Source organism: Dromiciops gliroides, chromosome 6 (assembly GCF_019393635.1).
Source record: "Dromiciops gliroides isolate mDroGli1 chromosome 6, mDroGli1.pri, whole genome shotgun sequence".
Taxonomy (NCBI): domain Eukaryota; kingdom Metazoa; phylum Chordata; class Mammalia; order Microbiotheria; family Microbiotheriidae; genus Dromiciops; species Dromiciops gliroides.
In genome coordinates this window covers 148,500,533-148,506,246 of record NC_057866.1, presented here as the reverse complement: position 1 = coordinate 148,506,246, position 5,714 = coordinate 148,500,533, and the positions used below count along the sequence as shown (strand labels likewise).

Genomic DNA, 5,714 nt, shown 5'->3' with positions numbered 1-5,714 from the left:
AAGGACACAGCTTTGAGTTGAATATGAAGAGACAATATCTAAAAAATGAAAAAAATGGGTAAGAAAAAGAATGGGTGAGAAAGGAATGCATTGGGAGAAAGTGAAAGGAAGAAGTAGAATGGGTAAATTCTCACACACAAAAGAATCAAGAAAAAGCCTACACAGTAGGCAATAAGGTATGGGAGATAAGGGGAATGAGTGAACCTTACTCTCATCAAAATTGGCTCAAAGAGGTAATAACATAAACACTCAATTTGGCATAGAAATTTATCTTAGCCTGTAGAAAATTGGGAGGGGACTGGGTTAAAATGGGTATGTCATAGGTGATAGAAAGTAGGGCAGATTGGGGCAGTAGGTAGAAGTAAAACACTTTTCAAGAAGGACAGCATGAAAGGAGAAAGAAAATAGAACAGGGGAAAGAATAGGATGAAGGGAAATGCAGTTAGCAATAATAAATATTTAAAATTTTTTATAGCAAGTTTCTGTGATAAAGGCCTCATTTCTCAAACATATATACAATTGAGTCAAATTTATAAAAATAAAAGCCATTCCCCTACAAAGAAATGATAAAAAGATAATGAACAGTTTTCAGATGCAGTAATGAAAATTATCCACAGCTATATGGAAAAAAAATACTCTAACTCACCATTAATTAGAGAGAATCAAATCAATTTAATTCTGGTATACTACCTCATACTTATTAGATTACCTAATAGAACAGAAGAACAAAATGACAAAAATTGGAGGGGATGTAAGAAAAATGAGAAATTAATGTACTGTTGGTAGAGTTGTGAACGGATTTAACCATTATGTAAAGCAATTTGAAACTGCCCAAAGGAATATAAAACCATGCAACTTTTTGACTTAGTAATACCATTCCTAGGTGTGTGTGTGTGTGTATATATATATGTGTGTGTGTGTGTGTATATATATATATATATATATATATATATATGTATATATATATATGTTTATAACAATCTTGTGACAAACAATTGAAAATCAAAAGGATTCTCAGTAATTGGGGAATGTCTGGACAAATTGTCATATGGGATTATGATGGAATATTATTGTGCTGTAAGAATGAAGAGCAGGATGCCCTCAGAAAAACCTAGAAAGATTAAATTAGCCATTACAAAGTTAAATTTACTACCTATAAAGTAACAGTAATATTGTAAGATGATCAGGTGTGAATGACATGGCTATTGTCAGCAATAAAATGATCCAAGACAACTCTACAAAACTTATGATGAAAAATACTATCCATCCACAGAGAAAAAAAACTGAGGGTGTCTGAATATTAAATGAAGCATTTTTTTTTTACTATTTTTATTTTTCTTGAGGGATTTTTTGGTCTTTCTTTCATAGTATTATTAATATGAAAATGTTTTGCAGAACTACACATTTATAACCTATGTCAAATTCCTTCCCTTCTCAAAGGGTAGGGGGAAGGAAGATAATTTGGAACTCAAAGTTTTAAAAATGGATTTTTAAAATTGCAATTGAGGGAAAAAAGTAAACAACTTATAAAAAGAAAAAGAAAAAATATGAAAGCTAATCAGAAAAGGAAAACAGAAATAACTAACTTTTAAATCTGTTTTAGGATATTAAATGAGAAAATGTTTTTAAAGCATTGGCCCAGTACCTGGCACAGTGTAAACATTATAAAAATATTAGTTATCATCATCATCATGATGCCCATTTTAATTAGGTCTCTTATTATTCAGAATTAAAAAGAAAGTAGATACTTAACATTTAAAGGATAATTTTACATAAAGTTTTTAATATGCAAAAATTATTCTCATATGTTTGATATTCAAATATTATATCTTAATATGAAAGACTGAGAACTTTTATCCACAGATAAGTTATCAATATATAAGAAGTATTGAAATGAAAAATAACTTTAAATAATCACATTAAAAATGTTCTAAACCATTTGAAAGAAGAGAAATGCAAATAAAAGCATATGTGAGATTTTGCTTTATACTTAATTTTCAACTTAAAAATTAACAAGAAAATGGGGGGCAGCTAGATGGTGCAGTGGATAAAGTACCTGTCCTGGATTCAGGAGTACCTGAGTTCAAACTCGGCCTCAGACACTTGACACTTACTAGCTGTGTGACCCTAGGCAAGTCACTTAACCCTCAGTGCCCCACAAAAAAAAAAAAAGGAGGGGCAGCTAAGTGGCACAGTGGATAAAGCACGAGCCCTGGATTCAGGAGAACCTGAATTCAAATCCGGCTTCAGACACTTGACATTTACTAGCTGTGTGACCCTGGGCAAGTCACTTCACCCCATTGCCCTGCAAAAAAAAAAAATTTACAGGAAAAAAGTTTTATTCTCATACTTACCAAAATTTTAAGCAAGCACCTTTCTGTTGTACTTTTCCACACACACGTGAGTTTATATATGTGTATATATGTATTTATATATACATACATAAATACACACAAACACAAACAATCAAAGAAATAAATGTAGTTACAACAAAGTGGTGTACAGAATTATGGTGCCCATGAATGGGGCAGTAAGGAACAAATTGTGTAATATAGTGTGATGAAATATTAGTATACCAGAAAATATGATAAACATAAGTAAAGATAACACTAAAACTAACAAGTAACAATACAAACAACTGAAAAAACATCAAATGGAAATGTTAATGTTTACTCCAGATGGTTTATATTAGAACATACTTCTTCCCTTTCAATAGAGATATGGCATATTAATTGTTTGTATTGCTCTATTTCTTTTCTTTTTTTTTTGTAGTTTAGTTTTTATTTCATAATCATAAACTTAACTCTGTTTAGCCAACTTGTGGAAGGAAAAAGGAAATGAAATCCAAAGAGAATTGCAGCAAGTGAGAGCACAAGGGTTATAAGGTCTAAGAGTAGATGGGGTTCAGGGGTGCTCTCTCCAGCTAAAAGGAATGCTTTGATGGTTAAGACAAAAAACAAAACAAAACAACAACAACAAAAAACGTATGAGAGTTGTCCACAGTCAGCAATGGTGATCTTCTTGCTGGTCTTGCCATCCCGAGACCCGAAACACTCCATGGCTTCCACAATATCCATGCCTTCTTTCACTTGGCCGAAGACAACGTGCTTGCCATCCAAGCAATCAGTCTTACTTATCAGTACAGATGAAAAACTGGGAGCCATTTTTGTTTGGTCCAGCATTTGCCATGGACAAGATGCCAGAACCAGTGTGCTTCAGGATGAAGTTCTCATCAGCAAATTTCTCCCCATAGATGGACTTGCCAACAATGCCATTATGACGTGTGAAGTCACCCCCCTGGAACATGAACCCAGGAATGATTCTATGAAAGCAGGATCCCTTGTAACCAAATCCCTTCTCTCCAGTGCTCAGAGCACGGAAGTTTTCTGCTATCTTTTGAACCTTGTCTGCAAAGAGCTCGAAAGTAACCCGGCCCAGGGGCTCGTTATCGATGGCGATGGCGAAGTACACACTGGGATTGGCCATGGCCACAGATGCCTGGGCTGGGGGCGAAGGCTGAGGCAGAGGCGGCAGGGATCGGCGTCCAGCAGGCAGAACCAAGACGAGGACTCCTGGTGGCGGCGTCTGCCAAGCGCATTGCTCAGTCACAAGGCATTTTGTTTTGTTTTTATTGTTTTTCTGTTAAAAGGCATGGTGTTCTAGAGAGATATTTAATGGACAATAGTGGTGCAAAAATATAAAGAAGCAAAATTATCAATAAAAAACATACAAATTGTATGTAGTCTCAACATATTCACATTTGAAATGTCTGAAGGCTTTTGAAAAGCCATCCATATTTGAGAGATTTATTAACATGTACAATAGAAATTAAACTATTATTAATTAATATGTATAAAGGGCAGTCCCATACTTAACTAGCTGACTAGTTTGTTGAATTGGTTAATCTATGATATGGTGATTCCCTTCATTAACAACTAAGTTGATTACTGATTTAAAAGCATATCAGTAAATATTCTTTGGAAAGTATTGCTTACCCTTAAAATAGTATCAATAAGTTAAATCATTCAATAATTTCCTGAGTTGGTTTAATTGACAATAGTCAGTCAATCAGTTAAGGGGCCTTTATTAAGTATTTATGACGTTCCAGACATTTTGTTAAGCCCAGGAGATACAAAGAATGGCAAAGCTATAATCCCTGGTCTTAAAGATCTCAAATTCTAATGGAGAAGAGAGCATGGGAATAATTATCTCCATATAAGATATAGAGTAAATATAGAAGGTTATCTGAAAGGGAAGGGACTGAATTTAAAGAGTGCGATGGAAATGAGAAAAGGACTCCAGAAAAAAAAATGTAGGATTTTAACTGTCATTTTTATCATAAAATTATTTTATTATTTTCCATTTACATGTAAAGATACTTTTGAACATTTGATTTAATAAGATTTCAAGTTTCAAATATTTCTCCCTCCCCCATTCCTATCCCCTCCCCAAGACAGAAAGCAATCGAATATAGGTTATATATGCACAATCACATTAAAAAAAAAACTGTCATGTTGTGAAAGAAGAATCAGAACAAAAGGCAAAAAAAAAAACCTCAAAAAAGAAAAAAAAAGTAGAAACAGTATGGTTCAATCTGCATTCAGATTTCACAGTTCTTTTTTTCTGGATGTGGAGAGAGATTTTCCATCATGAATGCTTTGGAATTGTCTTGGATGGTTATACTGCTGAGAAGAGCTAGGTATATCACAGTTGATTATAACACAATGTTGCTATTACTATGTACAATGTTCCCCTGGTTCTGCTCACTTCACTCAGCATCAGTCTACTTAAGTCTTTCCAAATTTTTCTTAAATCACCCTGCTCATCATTTCTTATAGCAGAATAGTATTCCATTACATTCATATACCGCAACTTGCTCAGCCATTCCCCAATTACAGGGCATCCTCTCAGTTTCCAATTCTTTGCCACCACAAAGAGGGCTGCCATAAATACTTTTGTACATGTGGGTCCTTTCCCCTTTTTTATCATCTCTTTGGGTTATAGAGCTAGTAATGGTATTACTGTGTCAAAAGGTAGGCACAGCCCCATAGGACTTTGGGCAAAGTTCCAAATTGTTTTCCAGAATGGTTGGATCAGCTCACAACTCCACCAACAATTCCTTAGTATTCAAATCTTTCCACAAGTTCTCCAACATTTATTATTTTTCTTTTTTGTCATATTTGCCAATCTGATAGGTGTAAGGTGGTACCTCAGATTTGTTTTAATTTGTATTTCTCTAGTGTATAGTAATTGAGAACATGTGTATGACTATAAAAGAACTGCCTGTTCATATCCCTTGACTATGTCTCAATTGTGAAATGACTTGCATTTTTATAAATTTGATTTAGTTAACTATATATTTTGGAATTAAGGCCTTTATCAGAAACACTGACTATAAAGATTTTTTCCCAGTTTTCTGTTCCCCTTATATTCTTGGATGCATTGCTTCTGTTGTACACAATCTTTTTAATGTAATATAATCAAAATTATCCAATTTTCATTTAATAATATTCTCTATACCTTATTTGGTTATAAATTTCGGCTAAATCTTGAAGGAAGCCAGGGAAGCTAGGAGTCTGAAAGAGATAGAGTATATCAGGCTTTGGAGATCGTTAATACAAAGACAAGGAATTGGGAAATGGTGTGTAATTTGTAAAATACAGCAAATACGCCAATATAGTTGGATTCCAGAACTTGTGGAGTGTAGTAGCATG

At 34.0% G+C, this 5,714-nt stretch overlaps 1 pseudogene; it reads right to left on the bottom strand.

Annotated features, from left to right (window-relative positions):
• Window positions 1-700: 700 nt before the first annotated feature.
• On the bottom strand, window positions 701-3,495 carry LOC122732117 (annotated as a pseudogene).
• Window positions 3,496-5,714: the final 2,219 nt, after the last annotated feature.